The following is a 24,574-nucleotide window of genomic DNA, read 5'->3' as shown; positions in this document are numbered from 1 at the left end:
TGGAGAACGATAAGCATATGGGTCGAAGGCGGGGGATTGAGGAGGAGCGTCCATTGATAGCAAATTTTGAAAATAGCCGAAATTGGGTTGTTGGGTGTTGTAAAACGAGGGGTGTGGAGGTTGTTGGAAATAAAACGGGGGTTGTGAAGTGTATCCGTAAGGGGGTTGTGGTTGAGCATTTGCACCGCTCGAACCATCTCGAGACGGTTTCGATACCCGCCCCTTATTTTTTTTCTTGGCCTCGCGGGGTCGGTTCTCCATTGCTCGGTGTATAAAAAATAAAAAGTGGATGGGGTTTGGTTGGATAGTATAAAAAATAATGGGTGTGGTTGGAGAGTTTAAAAAAATATAGAGAATGAGATGGGTTGTGTATAAAAAAAGGGTGAGAATGAGATGGGTTGTGTATAAAAAAAGGGTGAGAATGAGATGGGTTGTGTATAAAAAAAGGGTGAGAATGAGATGGGTTGTGTATAAAAAAAGGGTGAAAATGAGTTGGGTATTTATATTAGTTTAAAAAAAGTGATTTTTTTTTTTTTATAAAAAATTCGACCGTTCAACGGTCATATTCCTCGAACGATGTGCAAAATCAAGCGGTAACCCCCCACCCAAATTGAACCCCGATTCGGGACCCCGCGGGGATGGCGGCGGTGTTCCCGATCGGGGAAATCGTTCACCGCACCACTCCCCGATTGCGCCCCGTACACCCTTATACATATAAACTCGCTTCCTCCTTCACTTTCAAATCTTCTTCTTCCTCTGTCTAAAATTTATCTGAATTCAATTGCTGGTTATAATTGATACAATCACAAATCCAAATCAATAAACCCAGATCAACAAGATGAAACATATCAGTTCAATTGCGGCGTTTCTAGAAGTGATTATCATGTCGTGCTGATGAATCTCAACCTCAGCCAATCAACCGATACTGCTTCCCACTTGACTTCGCTGCTTCTTCACATGAGGAAACCCTAGAAGTGAAATCTCAACCTCAGGTACTGTCAGTTTCGTATTTTTTGGTAACTTCGCTTTAGAATTTAGGGTTCGCAATTTCACATACAACTCTTGACGGGGTAAAATCCGGAGGGCTCGTGGTGGAAATTGATAGTTTCTACCATTGAAGCAACCATGATTTTGCAGCCATGGCGTTCACCATGCTCACCACTCAGTTGAATTCTCGCTCACTTCCGTGAATATCTATTCAAACTGCCAACCTGGCAACCTGGTGTTTGATTAATTGCTTCCCATTTTATATGTATTATTTCATATATTGTGTTTTGAAGTTGAAGTTGATTTTGTGTTTATTTCAAATTCAGGGTCAAAGCTGCCTCTTAAATGGGTCAAAATTGTCTAAGAAAGTGGCTGCCTATCAAGTGTTTGATCAATTTCATTGTGTTTTTTTAATAGTATTTCATTGTGTTTTTTCAATAGCATTTCATTGTGTTTTTTAATACCATTTTGAGAATTGTTGGATCCTATATTATAACCATCAACTTCAATATCTTGGTACTACATGAACTAATATTGTGTTTTTATTATTCATCTCATGTGTGTAGTATGGAGCAACAAAGGTGGATACTGATCTTGCTGGCTAACGGTTCTGGGAGCGAAAAGGAGATCAAAAGGCCATCGTATGGCTTCATTATCGTACATGGGTAAGTTAAATCTCCTTCTGATTATGTTTGGAATTCATTAATCTTAATTCTGCATATAGGGTTCTTGGTAATTAGACTTGGCAATTCGTTTGTTTGAGTAATAAATGGTGATGTTTTCTGATTGACATCTTGATTATCAGGAAATTTGAGATGAATCTGATTGATGAACAAAATCTCAGTTTACAGCAATTTGTAGAATCCTTAACCCTCTGTTTTCTTGATGTGGACTGTCAAAAAAAAGTCACAAATCCGGGTTAGTTTTGTTGAGTATTCTTGATTTGTGTTGTCAAAACAGTCACAATTAATTTTGTTAATTTACTGTTTTAATAAATTTCTTGATGTGGGTTCGTTGCAGATTGAGAATAAAGTTCACGATTACATGAACTCACAAGCCAAATTCGAAGACAAGATGTGGGCGAATCTGAATGTCTGGCTGATTGAAGATCAACTATGGATAATCTTTCTAGAGTCACTCACAAGATGAAAGATATTGACATCGACATCCAGGTACTACTAATTAGAAAATAATTTTCTTATTAAACATGTCAGTTCATCTTATCTTTGTTTTGTTTATTGGTATGTCTCTATCTGAGCTACATATTAAACATGTCAGATGGATAGTCAGTTCTAATGACACGTTGAATTATCGACACAATGTAACCAGTAAGGTCAAAGAAAGAAGTGCATCGTCGGGTCAGTTGAGCAATGAGGAAAAGCCGAATCGTCAAGAGAATAAAAACCCAGATGTCAAAGTTCAAAAGCCGAAAGATGAAGCTTCGGAAACACTTCAAAAAGAGCATAAATGGTGATTACACGGCGGAGCCGCCGGTTCAGAACATAGTGGCTAAGGATGTTCACGGGAAGTTGTGGAAGTTCCAGCATATTTACCGGGGTACGCCTCGCAGGCATCTCTTGACAACTGGTTGGAGTAATTTTGTCAACCAGAAGACGTTGGTGGCGGGTGATTTGATCGTGTTTTTGAGGGCGGATAATGGCGATTTTTGTGTGGGGATTCGAAGGGCGAAGAGGGATTTCGGAAGGGGGTTTGTCGAGTCGAATTGTTCCTGGTGGAATGCTGCGATTAGCGGGTTTGGGAATTCCGGGAAGGTGAGTGATACGGGTAAATGATCGATGGTTTAGATGGCAGTGGATGGAGATGTTGTTAGGAATCAGTGGATCCATCAACAGTGGATGAACAACAGAGGTTGTTAATAACAGTGGATTAGCAGCAGAGGTGGTTAGCTAACAGTGGATCAACAACAGAGGTTGTTAGTTAACAGGGGTTAGCAGCAGAGGTTGTTAGTTAACAGGGGTTAGCAGCAGAGGTTGTTAGTTAACAGGGGTTAGCAGAGGTTGTTAATAACAGTGGATCAGCAACAGAGGTTGTTAGTTAACAAGGGTTAGCAACAGAGGTTGTTAGTTAACAGGGGTTAGCAACAGAGGTTGTTAATAACAGTGGATTAGCAGCAGAGGTGGTTAGCTAACAGTGGATCAGCAACAGAGGTTGTTAGTTAACAGGGGTTAGCAACAGAGGTTGTTAGTTAACAGGGGTTAGCAACAGAGGTTGTTAGTTAGTTGGGGTTAGCAACAGAGGTTTGTGTGGAGAATCGTATGCAACTGTTGTTTAATGTTTTTGATTTGTAAGTTTTTTTTCTTTATTTTGATTAGGTTATTGTTTTTATATTTGTTTTTCTGTTCATGCGGGTGTGTTTTTTTGTTTAATTGTGTGTGATTATTTTGATTACAGAATTCGCTGTTCATGTTGTTTGAGAGCACCAATGGGAAATTGTCGGACTAGAGGCGGAGTTGTCCGCGGGAAAAGAGATTCTGGTGTACCCAATGAGACTGGTGAGTAAGATTCAGAAGTCGTCTTCTTCTCCAATGGCTATCTAGGTTGATTTCTGTTACAGATTGGGGTTTTTCAGTGTTTTTGATAGAAGGTCATTTATTGATCGGTTGCTGCGTTCTCATATTTTCGAAGTCGTTACACTTTGCGCAGGTACCATTTCCGTTTTATCTTCTGTTGCTTACAATCACCATTCTGAAATCATACATGATGATTTCAACGACAATTAACATTCTTAGCGGTTATGATTGTGCTTCTTCTCACTGGTTATTGTCATTCGGAAACATGAAGTGGCTGTACTACTGTAGTAAAGATGCTTGGAAGTATACCACAATGAAACATGATGAATACCACCTGTCATATCTTTCCGAATCTCTACTTCGGTTTTCACATCATCATAAAAGTCGACATATATATTTTTATGGGTTGCAGATGGATTTTCATAACACTGGAAGTGGGCCGAGTTCCTAGATTAACAGAGGCCTTTGGTTTCACTATTTCTTGAATGAAAAATGGAAGTGTCTTTGCAGATCTATGCAAAAGGAAGAAAAACATGAGCACCCTCATGTACCCTCCATTTAAAATCTGCGTAAATGATAGCAAGGTTTGTGCTTTTTTTTTAGATTTTAAAGTATAGTTTAAGAGGAAAAAGGCTGTACAAGCCATTGTTATTACTTCTTTCTGGTGCATATGGCATCATCGAAACTATTTTTGACGTATGTGTTATATTTTGCGATCTATTGTGTCTTTTTTCCTCGGCATGGATACAGATAGTTGAATACGGGTATTACATACCGAAAATCGAAGAGGCTAAAAAACTACAAACTTATATTATAAACGAAGACAAAGACATCACCGAGGAGAAATTTAATTGTTTTAGAATAAAGTTAACTGATTTGACTAAATTGACTCACAGATACTTCGAAAATCTGGTGAGGGCACTAGAGAATGGTCTTGCGGATTTTGACTCGCACGAGGGTGCAGCAGGTGGTTCAAGTAGCAAGGTTAAAGTGCAGCAGGTGTTTTTTTAATACCATTTTAAGAATTTGTTGGATCCTATATTATAACCATCAACTTCAATATCTTCGTATGACATGAACCAATATTGTGTTTTTATTATTCATCTCATGTGTCAAGCAGTTTGGATTTAAATATCCCAGCAGTGCCTTTATATTGGAATAAAATGGCAGGTGGCATCATGGAAGCCCTCAAATTGGAATCTAGTCCGAGAGTTGTGCCTATGTCGTTTGTCACAACGTCTGGCCCGTTTTGCTGTTTTTGTCCATGAGTTATGGGCCCTGTAAGACGAGGTGAATCAAAAGTTACGTCAGTTTTATTTTAGTTGGCTTTTATTAACCTACTTGCTTTTATATTTTATTTGGCTGCTCCAAATATGTGCTCTACAACTCTTGTATCAACTGCATATCAATAACTCACTTTGTTTAATTCAATATGTTTTCAGTATGCCTATCGCAAATGTGTGCAAAGGTGGTGCAACGAGTAGGGAAACACCATATGCGAAATTTGCCTCGAGGTTTGTCCTCAACCAACAAACGTTTTAGTTATTAATTAAAAAACGGTTTAAAAGATTTTATTCTGTCATTTGAATCAAACTGATTTATCTTTACTGCTATATGATTAATATACTATATTTTTGTTTTTCTTCGAGTTTCAGCCATTCAAGCCCGGATATACATCACCACCTCCGTTATTCCATTGTGATGGCATTCCAATGAATTTCAGGTGTCGTTTTGACCTTAGTGATTTTCATCTATGTACATTTTTTGCTAGACTGCAGCTATTAATATATTCACATTTGTTTTCATTTCGCACTTCAGGGGTAATTGGGAGATTTCCGGTCGGGATCTATACAGTTTGCGGGTTTCATCAATGGGTTATGCTGGTGATGATGAACCCAACTTTGATGAGTATATCACTCTTAGCTCCAAAAGTTTGATTTGTTGCTGTGTACTTGCTATAATTGTATGTAATCTCAATATTAATTCATCCACTAAGCACTAAAATCCCATCAAAATGTAGTTTTTTTATGTATAATTCAATTGCAGTTTATGACTCTTCTCGTATTGCGCCACGCTCTACCGATCATCATCAATGGAACACGAGGATACACTGTAACCATTTTTGGGTTAGTCTTGATGTTGCGGGTTATTACGGGTCAAGTACGGGTCGAGTTGGTTGACCGTTTAGTTTAAATGGGTCACCAAGAATAAGGCGGGTCATCGGAGCATGATTACGGTTGCAGGTTTGAATGGATCAGGTCCAACTAAAGGTCAAGAGATGTGTGGATCTGAGTCATGGTGGACGTTGAGGATGACCGAGTCTTTTGGAAGCGCACGTGTGATGCAAGTTACAAGTTGAACGTGGAGTGGTGGAGTTAAGTGTTTATAGCATATTGCAAAATTTCATGTCAATGATTCATGGCTGACTTCTTTTTCAGTTCCAAAGCCAATCAACTGGAATCGCAAACAACGATCATTCCATCCCAGTTATTTGTGTTACAAATGATGAAGAGTGGTAATCAACTAATCACTAATTTACATTTTCTAAATTCTGCTCTTGAAGCCTTCTTACACATTTACTTAAATGATAATATTTGTAATTGTTCTTTTAATTTGGATTTTAGTGATAATATCTTTATCGGTTCACGGCTTCACGCTGTTCTGAAATCGCCAACGGCATACATGTTTTGCTTGACATATATATTACAATGCCATGTTTTTTTGCTATCCATTAATGATAAAACCATAGAGTTCTGGAAGGTAGGAATTTTTAGCAGTTTAATGGTACTATTTGCCCTTCCTCTATGGCATGCTAATTTCTAGAGTTGCCACATTGGGTGGGTTGGGCAACGGATAAACAGCATGCTACAAACGGGCATGTCAGGTTGACTTGAACCACCTTTTCCTTTTTTTTAATCTTTTTTATAATTAATCAAAAAAGAAAAGAAAACTTATTCCAGTTATAATCATATTTTTTTAATAAAATGGTTTAAGGAGTTTTTGATGTTATTTCCTTATAAGATAGTCTTTTTAGTTACTATAGGGTGTCAATTGTTGACCTATATCCTACCAATGTAAATTTGTAATCAATCTGCTGGATCTTACTAGACTGTATGTTTCTCCGCCCTTCTAAATTACCGATCTTTTTTGTTAATTAGTTTTCACATGAATTTGTAAGTTATGGTCAATGGTGCATTTGATTAGTTGAGTTTTGTACTTTATTCTGAAGTAGTGATTTGGCTTGGATTTGTGTTGTAAGTTTGCTTTACTCTTATGGCAGGGATCTCAATAACATTAAAGTTAACAAGGCCAGTTCCACCTCAAATTAGGCCTTTGAAGCGGGTAACTCGAAATAGAAGAACTGGGTTTTATTTGACCTGTTTTATGTTACATCTGCAATAGAATCCGGTTGGTTTACTTTACTCATTTAGAAAAAGGGGATCTTTTTATTGCCATCATTCCATTAGATCAGTCCATTTTATTTAAGCAAAATGGTTTTTTTTAGATTTTGATGTTAACCTTCCCGTTCACCGGACGGGTAAAGTACTAGCGAAGGTAAGGAGTCGATGGTGTTGAAGAAGGTGGATAGTCCGAAGCAAAAGCAGAATTTGGGTGAGGTAACGAAAGTTGGGGGGAGGTGGAAGGCGCAAACGCCGGTTCACGAACAATTTTACGTGCAAAAAAGAGCGGAAAATGAAGTTGAAAAGAGGAGATCGTATCTACCATATAGAAAGGATCTTGTAGGATTGTTTGCAAATGTCAACGGAATGGGGAAAATTCTTCCATTCTAATTTTGTTGTTATGTATCCTTTGTCAAGCAACTTGTGTCTTCATGGAGTTGAGTTTACATAGTTGACTTCTTTAGAAAGTCAAACTGTGTTCTCACTGAAGAAGAGTGGATCTCGACACGATGCTGGATATGAGGGTTTGGGGATCCAGGGAGTAGTGTCGTCTACACGCCTCCAGCATACCGAAAGATCAGTGTAAACTCTACAGATGGTGTTCTTTCAGAGGTTCACTTGAGTCTTGTCTGTCAGGTATGAGATGCAGGATCTTCATTTTGCGGAAACACTTCTTCAGATGGTTACACTTTCTGAGGTTTACATGGTATATGAGTAGCAGCAGCCGCCTCTACACTGCTGTTCTAATTTATTTGTTTGTCATGGATCATGTTCGTTTCACAACATTACAATACCCAACCAGCGGGCCCGGACCCGGTATATATGAGCATGCTCTGTTGGTTTAGTATAGAAATCATACATGTTTGTTATTATAATGTAAAGTTTGAAAGCCTATTAAATAGAATGACAGGTTATGTAAAGTTCATTACATGCTGTTCTATAGTTCAATCAACTGCATGTTTCATCATTTAACTGCTGATCATGTCGCCCAAAAAATAAATATAACTACTGATCATTTAACAAATGGTACAACAGAATAGTCTTTTGTTACTTGACATAAAACATCACAAATAAATACAAGTCTAATAATGGTACAACAGGATAGTCTTTTGTTACTTGACATAAAACACCACCCAGAAACCAAAAAATATTATGCAACAAACAGTTCTCAAATCACCACAATAACACATGTTTCTTTCTTCACTTCAAGGCAAGTATAAAATCATTAATCGGGCATCAATAACAGTTCTCAACTCTAGGTGATGTGTGGACCGTCAATCGGGCATCAATTGAAATTAATGTACAATACTGGCAATCGACACATCTGTTTATATCAATTGAAAACCATAAAAGCAAATACTTGTACCGGTACCGATTTTCAGGCCGTGTTTGGGTTCATATGTATGACACGATTTTCGGGTTCGGGTCGAGTTCGGATTCATCTGAAATTTCGGGTTTGGGTCGAGTTAGGGTTCATCTGAAATTTCGGGTTGGTGTCGTGTTCGGGTTCATCTGAAATTTCGGGTTCGGGACGGGTTGGGTTGACCACCAACCCGTGAACACGACCCGTTTAGCACCCCTACACAAAGGCTATAACAATGCTGCAAGTTATTGAAATAGGCATAGGAACATGTACATAAAAAGATAGCAACTTTTCCTTTATCAACCTTCCGCCACAAAGAAAAGGAGAATTCCACCCACCGTTCATCACCACTCGCATTCGAATTCCGGCTCTCACCTTCACTTTCACTCCGATGAAGATTCCGATGATGACGGTCCTCTTCATTTACACTCCGTTGATGGAGACTCACCACCTCTGCATCAACCCATATAATAACACTTCACATGAAAATTTCACAACTCCATCTTATCCACCGATTACCCGCAGGCGGGTTATCTCCCATCAAGTTACCCTCCAGCGGGTTATCCGCCTGCAGTTACAGTCTACTGCTGAACTTGAATTTTCCAAAAACAAACTGCATAAAAAAAGTCCCCAAGCCCAAGTGTCGGTTATAATCTCTTCAATCTCTCGACCTCCCTTTCAATAACTCGTCACGAAGACTAGCACTTGTGCTCAACAAGCTGTCAATGACATTAACCTAAAACTGGCTGTCTTATATTCACTTAAGTAATATCACCTGCATAAACTTATATACCATTTTTAATGGACTTCCTATGTAGTAACTAGTGATGTCATTAAATATAAGTGTCATATAATGTATGTATAATGATTACATTGTTAAAACTCGGTTCAAGCTTAACCCATGCGTAATCAGCACCGTAATGCGAGTAACCTGCATTAAGCATGCAAAACTAACGCTTAAACGCGCGTAACCCGCACCGGTTACGCGTCGAGTGCTAGGTTAAGTGTGTGTCAAAGCTGGGTTACACGCATTACGCGGCGCATGATGGGTGTTTGTCAGCCCCGGTACGCGTGACCGGCCTTTAAACACCCATAACCAACGCCGCACGCATAAGAGATGCCTACACAACCAACGCCTAAACGCGCGTAACGACACCAGCCCAGGTTCAAAAAGGATTGTATATGATGCTATACTAATATTTCACTGTTGTTCCCCTTGACCGAATTCACCCAGCTCAGGTTTAAAAAGGCCTAACTGAGTTCACTCAGAAACTGTTCAGCCTCAACTGACTCGGAGAAAGCTGAAGCCCAAATTGGAGTGGATGTTCATAGTGCTCTTAATTTCGCTCTTACGGGTTGAGAGTAAGCTGGAAAGTACAGAGTACCCATCTCTCTTTTGTGATCTGTTGAAAGAAAGTAACATTTTATTTTAATTGTAAACACTAATGAGCATTAAATGAATAAGGAAAACCACTGTTTGTATACTAAAGAGGCAAACAGCTGATGTAGTCCTTGTAAACACTGTTTGTGTTAAACTGCTGATGAAGATTAAACAGCTGATGGTAATCACTGATGATGAACAACTGTAAGACAACTGCTGTTGTGATAAGCAGTGGATAGTAAGCAGTGTTTAGGGTGTGTTAGTGGCTGTAAATCAGTTGGTAAGGTGAGAACAGTGGTTGGGCTTCAAGGACTGATTCTTACATTCTTGTAAGAACAGGGGGTGCTTGTGAAAATTCTTACAACGGTCTGTTGTAACTGAATTTGGAGCTTTTAGTATAAATAGATGGTTTGTAATAGTTGTAGATACTTCTTCAATTTCAATTCCCTTTGTAATTTCTTTCTTGTAATTTATTTTCTGGTTCAATAAGATTCAATCATTCAATCGTTGATATTCATTGTTTCTCAAGTATTCTCTGGGTTAATTTCTGGTTGTTTATCTAACATGATTGTTTCGAGATCAATAATAGTTCTCTCATTACAGCCATTTGTAATGGCTATTTACGAAACCGATACCGTGAAAACCAATGTGGTCTTTAAGGGGTTAAAAAGGTAGAAAACCAGTAGAAGTTGGGTGCGAAAATGCTAGAGGGACTAGAACGCTTACCACTTCGCCTACGCTCTTGAAGGTTACTTGGACAATGCTTTAGAGGATGAATGGGAAAGAACATGACTATGTTGGATTTGGAGTTAATTTTACATAGTTTTTACCAATTCTGTGTTCAAAATTGGTTAAGTAGTATAATATAATGGTCTATGATATCATTATTTTTATGGGTAAAGTTCTTGTACAAATAATCTTAACATACTAAACATACAAATTGAAGGAAAACTCAAAAAGACAAGGTGGCATTTTTGTAATTATCAATAACTATCAAAGTTACTCTACAAATACCTCTAAAAAAACCTAACCACTCCCCTCACCCCCAAAAAAAACCTAAACCCCCACCCCCCCCCCCAAAAAAACCTAAAAAAACCCTACCCCCCCCATCCCCCAAAAACCTAAAAAAAACCCCTACCCCCCCCCCCCCCACCCCCCAAAAACCTAAAAAAAAAACCTAACCCCCACCCCCCCCCCCACCCAAGCTAAAATGCTAAAAACTAAACCTCCCAAAAAACCTTACCCCCCCCCCCCACCCCACCCCCCAAAACCTAAAAAAAACCTAACCCCCCCTCCCCCACCCAAGCTAAAATGCTAAAAACTAAACCCCCAAAAAACCTAAAAAATCTAAAAAAATAAAAAAAAACACACAAATTATTTTATTTTATTTTTTTAACATTTTTTATTAAAAAATCGCTACTTTTAGTAGCAGCAAAATTTTTTTTTTTTTTTTTTTTTTTTTTTTTTTTTTTTTTTTGCTAACGAAATGTAGCGATTTTTTAATAAAAAATGTTAAAAAAAATTGTGTTTTTTTAGGTATTTTTTGTTGTAACTTTGATAGTTGGTGGTAATTACAAAAATGCCACCTTATCTTTTTGGGTTTTCCTTCAATTTGTATGTTTAGTATGTTAAGATTATTTGTATTTGATCTTTTGCCTTATTTTTATATAGAGGTGTACAAAAAAACTGGTTTTAGAATCGAAACCGGAAAAAAAACCGAAACTGGTTTTTTTTTTAACCGGTTTTTTTTATAACCGGTTTTTTTTAACCGCCGGTTTTTATACCGGTTACTATTCTTGATTTCAAAAACCGGTTATTAACCGAACCGGTTATTAAAAAACCGGTTAAAACCGGAAAAAACCGGTTTTTTTGGGAAAAACCGGTTAAAAACCGGTCCCAACCGGTTATACCGGTTATTGTTTTGGACCTCAAAAACCGGTTATTAACCGAACCGGTTATTAAAAAAACCGGTTTTTATTTTGGGTGAAAAAAACCGGTTTTTTTTTAACCGGTTTTTTAAAAACCGATTAACCGATTTGTACACCTCTATTTTTATATGTGCTGAAGGTAATGGGTTAGCAATTACAAATCGATTATGCATTCATTTTGCAGGAAAATATATGAATGGCATTTTGCAATAAGGGGGCTGAGTGATACTGAGTTTGAAGGAGGAATTTATCATGGTCGAATTCAGTTGCCTTCAGAGTACCCGTTTAAACCACCATCATTTATGTTGTTAACAGTAGTAATCATTAGAAGGGTATAATAGTAAAATTGTTACTTTTCTTTCTTTTCCTCTCCACTCGGGAACATACAAAATGTTTATTTTCCTCTCATTTTCTTTCCTTTACTTTTAAACTTGGGAACACAAATAAATTTTTAACTTTTCCTTTGTATTGTTTTCTTTTCTCTCCTAAATTTTCTTTCTTTCCTTATCTTTCCTTTATTAAACTCAGGAACACAGTGTAACCGTGGTAATGAAGGGGTGACGATGCAGTTTGTTGTTTATCAGGTATGATGTTGCAGTTTGTTGTTTATCAGGTATGATGTTTATCTTCTCTAAATGATTCTGCTGTTAAGTCCATAAACAATTTCTTTCGTTATAAATTGTCCATTCACCACCGGACTTCACTTCACTGACCGATTTCTAAATTTTTAATATGTCTTACTTGGTTCGCACAGAATCTAACGAGACGGTAGGGGCTTTGCTCGTATTGTCGACCTTTCAGATTATTGAGGAATCAACAACCATGATTAAAGGTAACTTAATTTCTGAAATGCGAATTTCTTGTAGGGAGTTTGATGATTTGGTTAAGGTTTGTTTAATTGGACAATATAGAATCGAAACTGGATGAAGAATTGTCAGTTGGTCCAAATAAACATGACACACTTCTTATGCTTTTTTTACTCCTGATAAAGATGAAGATAAGGGTTAATCTTTTTTTGTTATAATATATATCCAGGCACGGATTGTCAAAGCTGCAAACAATGAACATGATTAAACCCTTTAGATCAGTTAATGAAGAAAGAGTGTGAAAAGCTATTTGGAAGGGATGCTCTTACTGAGAAAGGGATGACTTATGGCTATGGTGAACTAAGGTACACTCAATTCTGTGAAGTTTAAAAGAATTTATGGCATGTCATGTTTCATGCGTTACACTGACGAACCAAGGAGCTAAACCTTGAACTAACCTACCCGAACCGACTATATTTGGTCCAGTTCTCGGTTCTATAGTTCAGGACATCTTCATAAGTAAAATATTTCTTTTAAATTATTTTGTAGCCAAAAAACAATTCGGTTGAATATATTCATTCGTTTTCAACCGAAACCGTAAGCAAATTCTTATTTAGTTAATCATGTGGATAGTCATTTCTCTTATTCAGTTCGGTCCGGTTTGGTTTTCGGTTTATATCAAATTAACCGACAACCGATCTGGAGAACACCCTTAAGCCTAAGGTTGTTCTCTCATTAATATATATGTTCTATGATTGGTTTTAAGTTGTTAATTGTTTGGGTTTTTTTTAAAATTGATTATGTTTGAAGATTGCTGAAAACGAAAGATCCCAACAGCAACACATGAGTTTCATGCCTTGAAGTTGACTTTGATCTGGTACCACCTCATTAACCGTTCGATGGTCGAAACTACCTTCAAGTCAAATGCAAGTGAAGATATTGAGAAGGAAACAAGTGGGATTCCTGGCGAGATCAAACTAAAGATGAAAAGGTGTCTTGGATCTTACTAAGCAAATAGTGCTCGAATTTGGCTTTGATAAACACGAAGTCAACTTTTTGACTAAATCCGAGAAGGCGGTAGGTGATGATGATATATGGGTCAAAGAGAATCTGGTGGGGGTTATGGGTGACGATGCGAAGAACAAGGGCCAACAACAAAGGAATGCAGGCCCAACAATAGATGCTGAGTGGCAGCAGTATAATGAGCTCATGGGTTGCCTTAACTCTGGTAAAATCAGAAACCATCAGGACAAGGGGCTTTGGAAAACAAGGAAAGATGAGAAGTTCTTAGTGGCGGGTATTCGAGAAGAAATCACAAAGAAGACAAATCCGGAGGGGAAGGGGAAAACGAGGAAAGATGAGAAGTTCTCTGTTCTTCACGCTGCGGAGAGAGGTGACGCACGCACTGTGAGTGGCGTCGTTGCCGGTGTACCACCGTGTCTCTGCCATCGGAAACGGTGGTTGGCCTATAGTGTTCATCTACTCACAAACTTCTCTCTTCTTTGGGTCCAGAATCTGTTTCTCTCTCAAGGTTGTAAGATTAAATATATTAAGTATTAATATTTAATCTATAGCCATCTTAATCATTTACATTATAGAGATCAAAATATATTAGAACCTATTATTTAATTAGTTGGTAATTGTTGATGGACCATATTACCCTTAGTAACTAATTAGGTTTCCTCCTGGGTGCTTATATAAGGAGAGTTATGTGGAGGTTTAAGGGTTACTCAGTTTTCACAATTCACAGACCCCATAAGCCATAACATCATCACGAAACCTCCTCTCCATAACCGATACCCCTTTTCGGTTCTCTAAGTCCCCATCATCAGTCAGCACCCTAAGGAGGAACCAGATCAAGATGACAGGCATGTCGAACTCTATTACTGGATTCTCCTCTGCACTATCTGCTGTGACAGGTATGATTTGTATTGTTTTCCTTCATGCACAAACAGAACTGAACCAACATGTGGTATCAGAGCATATGTTGATTAGTCAGTTCTGTTTTCGTATCCATAATTCTGGGATTGAAACTTGGAAAACGGAATTTTTCTTTAAAAACCGTATGACCTTAACAGCCGGTTTCGAGTCATAAGAATCGACTCGAAATCATGATTTCGATGAAAAGATTAATTGTTTTGTTCACCGAATTAACTGGATTATAATTTTAGCCGAAATCTGTTTAGTAAAACTATTAAAATTCAGGTTTCGGGTTCCAGAATTTTATTTTTTTATGATTAGGGTTCATCATGTTCATGTGAAAATTCGAAAATTCTGTTATGATTTGGAATGATTTAGGATTAATGGGTGTTTTTTCCATGTTTGATCTAATTCTATCTTTTAATTTTTATTCGAAACTGTTATTAGATAAACAGTTATTATTTTCGAAATATGTTGATAAAATTAGATCACTTTAAAACAGGAAATAATATCCCATAATCCCTTAGATTTCGAATTTTCAGTTATGTCATCACAATTAACAGCTGTAACAGGAAGTTTCGAGAACATGAGGTTGCTACTCGCAACCATGAGGTTGCTACTCGAGACCACGAGGTTGCTACTCGCAACCATGAGGTTGCTACTCGCAACCATGAGGTTGCTACTCGCAACCATGAGGTTGCTACTCGCAACCATAACGTCATTAGTCGAGACCATGAGGTTGCTACTCGCAACCATAACGTCATGACTCGCAACCATGAGGTTGCTACTCGCAACCATAACGTCATCCCTCGCAACCATGAGGTTGCGACTCGCAACCATAACGTGACTAGTCGAAACCGTAGTTGCGACTCGCAACCATAACGTGACTAGTCGAAACCGTAGTTGCGACTCGCAACCATAACGTCATTAGTCGAAATCGTGGTTGCGACTCGAAATCTCATTATTTTAAGCTGTTTAAATGTGAACTAAGGAAAAATTTTTTCGGGGCTCCGCCCCGAACCCCGGGCGGGGGCACGCTGTCCCCCGCACCCCCCAGCGAACTCACCGCGGAGTTCGATCCGCGCTAACGGGTGGTTTGCTATTAAATTATTGGTTTTTGTAATTATTTAGTTAATTAATGAGGATCAAATAATGTTTTACAGAAACCAAAATGGCTTTACTTGAATGAGCTTCTGATGCATCATTTCTGGCCAAAGCTGACTTGATGCATCTACTTATCATCCAAGTATTACGAAAAGCTATGTTGTGTGTGCATCATAAGCATGAATGTATTTATTTCTGGCCAAAGTTGATCTAATTCATTCATAGATGGCATATTCAACAAGTGCATAACTAAAGTGTTTGTCTCAATTTCTGGCCAAAGCTGATTTGTTACAACCACTTTGCACATATGCTTAAATGATTACACTTCTGGCCAAAGCTGTTTTGTCTTCGTTTAAGTAGAATTTTAAGTAGTCTATTATTTTGATGTTAGTAATAGACGTATCACAACCTCTTCACATAATGATCCTTATATTAATGATCCTCAATTAATTTTTGTGATCATTTTGTCTGCCTTATTCTTAGTACCCATATTTTTACTCACTATAATTTTTCTTCTATAAATCTATATCTCATCCACTCTAATTCCTAAGCCTAAAATGTTTTGCTTTATTTAAAGTTTCTATAAGAATTAGCTCTTAAATTAAATCCTTGATTATCTCTTAAGACACGATAACCTTATTGCTCTCTTCTGATAAGGCACTACAGAAGAAAAGTATAGCATGATGATTAGGATAAATCGAACATGATGTCTCTTATGATAATCAAGAACTCTCTAACATAATTGCTATCACTAAAGTTATTCCAGATTAAGTTTTTCCTAAGACTAATCTATAATTGTGGAACAATTACAAGAACTCCTAAGGTGCATGTCTTTATTTAACTAATTATAAATTATATGGTTAAGTGGTATATGTGAATATATTATAATGTACAATACCATGACCCATAAAGTTAAGGGCTTACGCATGGAAATAAGTACATTTTCCAGTACATTACATACTAAGTTTTCATTTGTACAATTTGATGCATTATAAATCAGCTATAACACTCAAAAGTACCAAAGTATAACGAGTGTGTTGATAAGCAACATATGTACATAGAAATAAATGTTTGAAACTGGAAAATAAGATGTTATTCACCTTACAACCACTAAAACCTTAAGAGAGGATTGTTCTAAAGTCCATAGACAAATTACAAGTGCTAATCCCAACGTTAAGGTTCTTCAAGGGAAAATCTCACTGCATAATTATGTCATTAGATTAGGCATAAGCAACGAGACTATCCATTATTCTAAAGAACAGTTGGATAAATTAATTAGATAGAAACTTACTAATGATATTTAAGTCTGATAATTTTAATATTCCAATTAACACATGATTAGTTGACTCTAGTTCCATACGTTTCCTTACCAGAACTCGACAAATAACTAACATGAGAGTTAGTGACAAAATTAAATGTTAAGACTATAAGAACCATAATGAACAGTCTTCCAACAACGCTTTTCGATACCTTATATATTCTGGAGATTAATCAGAATACAGTATCATAATTAAGCAATGTTATGAAGGTTGTGAGGTTTGCATAGTCAACATAAAGTCACACTTATCTTAAACTCTCCTCTTATTTGTTCTAAATATCTGGATAGAAACATTACCAAGATGAAACTAGATGATACCTTATTTTTCACAACCTTTGTCATCATGCTAACGAGAATTTGACAAAAGGAAAATGAGACTTATAAATTTCATCCATTAGAACCAAAATTCATGAGAAATCATGACGTGGTTAATGAGGATGATTATTCATCTAATCTCATTTTAAGTGATTTTAAATCATGACGTTACAGCCCTAAATATTATTTGGCTTAAGGAATAAGTATGGGTCCATCATAAGTCATTCATTGACATTCGTGGAACTTATTCCAAATGGAATATTCAGACATAATTCATTTATCATTTGAAAGACTATCAACTTGTATCTAAACTTTGTCGCATATGGCCTACGGTCTTAGAAGAACTCTATTCATATATGTAGTTAATCAGATTTCTATTAAATATGTCCTTAAAGTTTCTTATGATATCTGGACATTAAAGAAATCAAATAAAGTCTAACATATATGTGATAGGTTCCCACGTCACGTAGCTCATTGAAACTTCTCTTGTAGCATTCTAGAGATATTAAAGATCAGTGGGAGCATTAAGTGTCTTAATAATAACTTGCAATAGTTGCAAGAGGTGGGGAAGAGTGTCATTAAATTCACACCTCTTGTACAAGACATCGCTCCATCACGACACTGTTCAATCAAACCTTATCTCCTTAAATCTAATGCTACTCTTACAAAAGTTTCATTGTTGCTTAATTGTGGGCGCACTTAGATTTCTTACCTAAACTAACATAATCCTCAACAAGAGAAACTACAACGACTCATGTTTTCTCTATTAGAATTTGTTGGTCGTTAAGTATTGACCCTAAGCATGCTGAGTTCCTAAAGATTTCTAAGGTTAGTGGGAGCAGTCAAAGTCCTTATTATGACTTGCAAGGAATACAAGAGGCGGGGGGAAGAGTGTCATTAAATTCACTCCGAATTTAACTCCGATTACACCTCTTGTACACTATACTGCACCAACTCTTACAAACTTAGAATGAAAATGATAGCAACCTAACCAAGAGCTAATCCATAAAATTGAAACTTCTAATGAACCCAATAATCAACTCAGGAGGTCATCTAGGTTTAAAAGCCTACTAACTTTGATGATTACATAACCTCCCTAATTGAAGTTGAAATGGATTTTGGAAATGTTTACTGATCCTATCTCTTCAAATTAAGCCATTAGTGTAAATCAATCATTTGAATGGAATATAACAGTTTTATAGTGAAACTGACTTTGTGTGTTCTTATAACGTTTGGGATTTGATTAAGTTACCTAAGAGTGTTCATGACTAAACCAAATCCTAATATAAGCGTTAAGACACTCAAAAGCATGATTGATTGTCAAAGGTTGTACTCAGGAAGAGATAAATTATTAAAGAATCTTTATTGCATATCTAACAAAAGATTTCTTTGAGGATCATCACTGTTCTAGTAGCTTATAATAGTTTTAAGCTACATTAGATGAACATTAAAACGATTTTCCCTAATAAATGGCTGACACATTTACATGTTCATTAGATAACAACCTAAAGTTTCAAACTGAAGGTTAAAGAACACTTTGTTTGTAAGCCAATAATATCCATGTATGGGTTAATGCAAACATCATAATGTGATGAAAAGCTAACGTAATTATTTTCATCAAGAATCAAGTGGATTAATGTACCTACCTCAAGATGAGTGGGAGCAACTAAAATAAACTTGTCTATATAGATGACATTCTTTGACAAGCATATGTTACATAAGTCAAAGCATTGTTAACACAAACTTTGATATAATAAAACTCAGAGATATCTCTTACGTGATTGATATCATAACATACTGAGATAGACCCAATGGGATATTAGTTTCGTTCCATAAGTTTAACATTAAATGGGTCCTTACATATGTAACAATCAATATTGCTCTCCTTTAGAGGATAATAGGATAAATGAGATTATTTATTTATGCTTCATTAATTAGAAGCCTTATGTAAGTTTAAGTCTATACTCGTTTAGATATTACTCATATTGCAACACACTAGATATGTCTAGATTAATGTGTAGCATCTAATGGAGTATTACAATATCTTTAAAAGAAACGAGAGACTACAATTTAAAGAAGAAGTGAGAATTAAAACCGGTTTATTACTCTAACTTTGAGATATTCAAAGATTATAAAATGCAGTTTCGGGTATATCTTTATGTCAGCAGACAAAACCTATTTCATGGAGGAGTCATAATGCACTGATATTAACAACCTAAGTTATAATGACATAACATGGTCACTAAATGTTGTTGGAAATTTAATCAGTGGACTCATAAGTTTATTAATTCCATATAATGTTTTGAAGAATTAGTGTGATAAAGTCAGCCACCATAACTCCTTGAACAGTAACAGTTCAAGAGGTGCTGCATTAAGTTTCGATACGCAATTAATTATTCGTTTATGAACGAATTGAGGAAACTAAGTTTTGTATCGAATACATTCATGATATGCTTAAGGATCCTATAACTGAAGGGCTATTACCCATAAGTCTTATTAAGAGAGCTCATAGACGGGTATTAATTAATGGCCATGCGCAACCGCATATCGTACTATGAATGACTAAGTATTAGTTAACTTTCCTCAAGTTTGATTTTGTATGTCTGTTAGAATATGTTCAACCGGTATGATGGCATATAGACAAATAAAAGTTACAAATCAAACAAAGGGCTTACGTGTATTTTGATCATGATGATTAGGTTTTAAATTAAGGCTATAGTATGATTAATGGGGGTCCTGAGTCGCATAATGATTCAACGGCTGTATTTCTCTGCTATAGTACTTGTTTAAGGCTAAAATGAGTGTTAACTCCTGATCAGGCTTATCTAATACTCATAGTAAATGATTACTCGGCTAAGTGGGAGAAAGGTTACTCTCTTTATTTCTTTACACATGTAATGGTTTGTTACATTTTATATGTATAGTAATAATAATAGTAATTACACACCTTTTGTTTCCCATCGAATGAATTACATCAAAATCACATACTGACTGTCTGACTCCGGGAAATAGTTATAATTTTACATGATTCCTTATTAATTTTTAAATGTTTAACATTTGGATGCATTCTATATAACTCTTAGAGTTAATTACACAAATGGGTCCTGTGGTTTATACATAATTTCGCCTTTGGGTATTAACTTATTTTTTTAACAGGTTTAGGTTCTATGGTTTCAATTTTGTAACACCTTTGGGTACTAACACCAAAATTAGTTAATTAATGACTAAAATACCCTTGCATTTTTTTAAGTTTATCAATGTAACACATTTGGGTACTAACACCTAATTTTATTTAAGTTTATTTACAAAATCTATTTATTTTTTTATTTTCATTATTTTATTATATCTCTTAATTAACATAAACTCTAGTTATTTTTTTTTATTTTCATATTTTTATTAAATTTCTTATTTAACATAAAATCTACTTGTTACACCAGTATTTTTTTTAAATAGATTTTTTAAATAAAATCTACTAGCTATATAGTTTTATGTAAATTAAATTTTAATTTTCAATTTCGGATTGAAATGATTGATAATAATAAATATCTTTCATGTAAAAAAAATTAATCCATTTTTAACTCGTTTTTTGTTCATTTACATTTTACTATTTTAGAAAATATTTAATTTACATAAAATCTACTAGTTGCACCAGTAAAATCTACTAGCTATATAGTTTTATGTAAATTAAAAATCTATTTTACAAAAAAAAAAACGAGTTAAAAAAAGGCTTAAATTTTTTTAGTTTTATCTAAAATACCTAGCTATATAGTTTTATCTAAAATACCTAGCTATATAGTTTTATGTAAATTAAATATCTTTCTAAAATAGTAAAATGTAAATGAACAAAAAAATCGAGTTAAAAAAAGGCTTATTTTTTTACATGAAAGATATTTATTATTATCAATCATTTCAATCCAAAATTGAAAATGAAAATTTAATTTACATAAAACTATATAGCTAGTAGATTTTATTTAAAAATCTATTTAAAAAATACTGGTGTAACAAGTAGATTTTATGTTAAATAAGAAATTTAATAAAAATATGAAAATAAAAAAAATAAATAGAGTTTATGTTAATTAAGAGATATAATAAAATAATGAAAATAAAAAAATAAATAGATTTTGTAAAATTGGTTTAAACTTAAATAAAATTAGGTGTTAGTACCCAAATGTGTTACATTGATAAACTTAAAAAAATGCAAGGGTATTTTAGTCATTAATTAACTAATTTTGGTGTTAGTACCCAAAGGTGTTACAAAATTGAAACCATAGAACCTAAACCTGTTAAAAAAAATAAGTTAGTACCCTAAGGCGAAATTATGTATAAACCACAGGACCCATTTGTGTAATTAACTCTAACTCTTATTTCATATTAATCAGATAAATATGCCTCGGATGAGACAATCTTAAATCACCCTTATATGTTATTTTTGTTAAAAAAGTTTACTTTAGGTTGATAATTAATAATATTGTTTCATATATAAATGATGGCAGCTACAAAAGTTGAATTATATGTTTTAGATTTTAAGTAATGGGTAAATCTACAAAGCTATCATATAAAAAGTTTTCGAATAAGCTAATGGATATTTTAGAGTTAATTGCCCAGATAGTCTCTGTGGTTTCACGATTTTCACGTTTAGTCCCCACCTTTTGGAAATAACAGGTATGCTCCCTATGGTTTGTTATTTTGTTACTCAGATAGTCCCCTGAGTAAATTTCAGTTAGTTTGGTAAGTTAAGTTGGTGTGAAATTAGTAAATTGTCCTTAGTAAACATAAAAATCTTCACTTTTACCCCCTACCCACCCCTACCCACTCTTTCCTTTCTGTTCGGTCTGCAACAAACCACCATCCCCACCAGTGGCGGACTTATAGTACAAATAGGGGTAGCACGGGCTACCCCTCAACCCCGTCTTCGTAGTGTAAAAATACCCCTTAACTCCATTTTCGTAGTGTAAAAATACCTCTCAACTCCGTTTCTGTTATATAAAGGATACCCCTGATCCTAAAAAAAAAAATTAGGATACCCCTAACTTTTTGGACTGGTTCCGCACTGATCCCCACATTTCTTTCTCTCTTCCTCCTTTTCTGCAACAAACCACCATCACCGGATGCCATCATCACCACCACCAACAAACCACCATCTCTCCGCCGCGTGTTCACCGACACACCTCCACCGCCACCGGAATACTCCGCCGAACCAGTTAAATCTGGACCCGCACCAGTTCGACCATGCGTCTTTAGGCACAATGGTCGGTTTTAACAACAAAAATCTGTTAATTTTTTGGGTTTTGGTCTAGTTTGGTTCAAATCGATAGTCTGGTCTGTTAATACCAACTTTAATTAACCGTTGACTTTTGTTTTTCAATTAGACTGCTTACTGTTGTCTTCTTAGCCAGTTAGTTGATGATTAGTTATTGATGAATGATGACTGATGTTAATAATTAATAATTTATAATTGAAGAATCTATTGTTCTTACTGTTGACTTCATAGTTTACTTAGTTGATGATAGTATATGTTTACTTAGTTTACACACAGAGGAAAGAAATCAAAGAAATGATGGTGGTTGGGAAATAGGGGTGGTGGTGGTGGTGTTATGTGGTGTGGGACTGTGGAGGTGTTATGGTGGTGGTGAAAGATGGAGATGGTGAAGGCGGGTATAGGTTTCGGAGGCAGAGTAGTGGTGATAGAAGGGGATGGCAACGGCGGTGGTGGTGGGCAGAGATGGTGGCGGTGGTGGAGTGGAGGTGACGATGGGGATGATTGTGGAGGATGGTGGTGGTTGTTTATTTAGGGACGGGTGGTTGATGGTGGTGGCGGCTGTGGTGGGGAGTGATGATGGCGGCTGTGGAGTGGACGTGACAGTGGTAGTGGTTTTTAGGAGAGAGCAGATTTTTATATTTAGTAAGGACAATTTAGTAATTTCATACCAACTTAACTGACCAAACTAACTGACATTTACTCAGGGGACTATCTGAGTAACAAAATAACAAACCATAGGGAGCATACCTGCTATTTCCAAAAGGTAGGGACTAAACGTAAAAAAGCGTGAAGCCACAGAGACTATCCGGGCAATTAACTCGATATTTTATAAGGAAGCTTAGCTTAATCTACTAAACATACTGATTCGGCTTTTATAAGGAAGCTTGATTTACTAAAGTTTCACATACTGATTCGACTTAAAGGGTGTATAGGCTCAGACCATGTTTATTACTTGATGAGTTAGGTTAATGTAAATGCTAATTGGTTACTGATTCGGCTTAAAGTGTAGTTTTGTTTGGTTTACTTCTGAAGTAATTAGTACAACTTTTATGTCATTATAAAAATACAAATTTTATCAGGATGGAGTTAAAAAGACTGTGTATCATTGCCCCTCCTCCACATTTTATAATGCTCTTATGGTATGTCGATTCTTCCTAATATTATAGTTGATTTATTTGTTGTTTGTTGTGTAAATATCTTAGAATATGATAACAAACTGATATTTTTTTAGTTAAATATAGACTCTACATGAATGTGAACTTTACTTAATACATGACTTCTTTATATGAAGTTATGCCTCTCTCTAATTGCGAGTCAGTATGTATACTTATACTATCTTTATTGTGATTTGCATCCATTTAGGAGGCTGGCACATTGAAAGTATTTGTTGAGAGTCGAATGATTTAGTCACCTCCATGTTGGATTGTTTAAGCGACTATCTAGCGACGAAGTTGTGCTCGCACATCAGAAGGGTTGCCGGCTGAAGAGTCAAGGTAAGTTCGAATTATGGTCTTTATTTGGACTTAAACAAATGTTTTACCTTAAACAGATGTTTGGCCATAAACAGATGTTAACTTATTTAAGTTTTACAGATATCTCAGTAAAAAGTAAATTTGTTATAATAGCATCAACTTCATCTAATGAAGGAGAGCAATTCAAGCAACTTTTTTATAAAAGAAGCGAGGGAAGAATATGAAGGTGACAAAGTGATTGCTAAAGATATTAGGAAATGTTTTGATGCTATGGAGAATGGAGTTGCGTCTTGAGACCTTGTATCTAAGACCTTGCTGTTAATGCCTCCAACCGCCGTCCGTGACATGGCAATTCTGTATAACAGTGAGAATGGAATGAAGGACGTGGAGTTAATGGTACATATAAAAGATTTACTTAAACAAGTCAATGTTTCAATGGAATTGAAGCGTAGGTTTTTACTTTCATATGAGTAGTTCTGTTATGTTTAGTTTTTCGTTTATGTTGTTTATTTTATTTTCTTCAATTGTAGTATGTATAAGTATGAAGTGTTACTCTTACTAATTTAAATAATTTTATGGTAAAGAACAAATGTAAGTATTTAAGTCTTGTATATCCAGGTTTATATCATTTGTATTAAAAAAGAATAACTTAGTTAAAGCATTTGCCATTAAGCATGTATTTTTTATAAAATATGTGTTGTAATTGTAAACATAAATTGTTATATGTTGTCTAAGTTTACTAACTTTTAAATTTTTACATGATTTATAAAAAAAACCAAACGTGTGTT

The 24,574-nt window shown here is 35.6% G+C and overlaps 2 long non-coding RNA genes across 16 annotated transcripts; both read left to right on the top strand.

Annotated features, from left to right (window-relative positions):
• The first annotated feature begins 740 nt into the window (after window positions 1–740).
• Window positions 741–7,844, top strand: LOC110936112. Of its 12 annotated transcripts, none has more exons than XR_002589740.2 (16): window positions 741–992; window positions 1,554–1,652; window positions 1,793–1,905; window positions 2,008–2,159; window positions 2,266–2,856; window positions 3,095–3,292; window positions 3,400–3,651; window positions 3,931–4,102; window positions 4,415–4,517; window positions 4,689–4,808; window positions 4,961–5,032; window positions 5,174–5,241; window positions 5,337–5,481; window positions 5,565–6,033; window positions 6,799–6,926; window positions 7,024–7,844. It is a non-coding gene; the product is annotated as an uncharacterized LOC110936112 (long non-coding RNA). The 12 variants fall into 12 exon arrangements; XR_002589735.2 differs by having other exon boundaries at window positions 2,266–3,034; window positions 3,065–3,292; XR_002589732.2 differs by having other exon boundaries at window positions 2,266–3,292; window positions 3,400–3,500; window positions 3,578–3,651.
• A 4,272-nt stretch (window positions 7,845–12,116) lies between these two features.
• Window positions 12,117–24,310, top strand: LOC118491397. Of its 4 annotated transcripts, none has more exons than XR_004891605.1 (6): window positions 12,117–12,175; window positions 12,346–12,423; window positions 12,627–12,762; window positions 13,208–13,928; window positions 23,677–23,807; window positions 23,907–24,310. It is a non-coding gene; the product is annotated as an uncharacterized LOC118491397 (long non-coding RNA). The 4 variants fall into 4 exon arrangements; XR_004891604.1 differs by having other exon boundaries at window positions 12,123–12,204; XR_004891606.1 differs by lacking the exons at window positions 12,117–12,175; window positions 13,208–13,928 and adding an exon at window positions 23,394–23,453 and having other exon boundaries at window positions 12,218–12,423.
• The last annotated feature ends 264 nt before the right edge of the window (window positions 24,311–24,574 follow it).

The sequence above is a fragment of the Helianthus annuus genome, chromosome 4 (genome assembly GCF_002127325.2).
Source record: "Helianthus annuus cultivar XRQ/B chromosome 4, HanXRQr2.0-SUNRISE, whole genome shotgun sequence".
Lineage (NCBI taxonomy): Eukaryota > Viridiplantae > Streptophyta > Magnoliopsida > Asterales > Asteraceae > Helianthus > Helianthus annuus.
The sequence above is the reverse complement of the archived record's forward strand: the minus strand, read 5'-3'. Positions and strand labels throughout refer to the sequence as shown.